The sequence below is a fragment of the Gekko japonicus genome, unplaced genomic scaffold (assembly GCF_001447785.1).
Source record: "Gekko japonicus isolate JY-2015 unplaced genomic scaffold, Gekko_japonicus_V1.1 scaffold5147, whole genome shotgun sequence".
Classification (NCBI taxonomy): Eukaryota; Metazoa; Chordata; class Lepidosauria; order Squamata; family Gekkonidae; genus Gekko; species Gekko japonicus.
The window spans coordinates 12,698-12,927 of NW_015169336.1; positions in this window are offsets into that span (position 1 = coordinate 12,698).

Here is a 230-nt window from a genome sequence, read left to right on the forward strand (position 1 = left end):
TCAGAGCTGTTGGAAGGATAAAACGGGGGAGAGAGAATACACACATATGGCCATATGGCCCCAAATTCCTTCAAGGAAGAGTGGGAGAAAAATAATTATAAAAAACCCCTGTCATATATGTTTATCCATAATCTAGTAATCAAATAAGAACAATGTCTTCAGCAAGCAAACCAAGTGAAAGGGGAGCTATAATAAAGTTTCCCCCATATGACTCCCCGTTTCTCTACAAA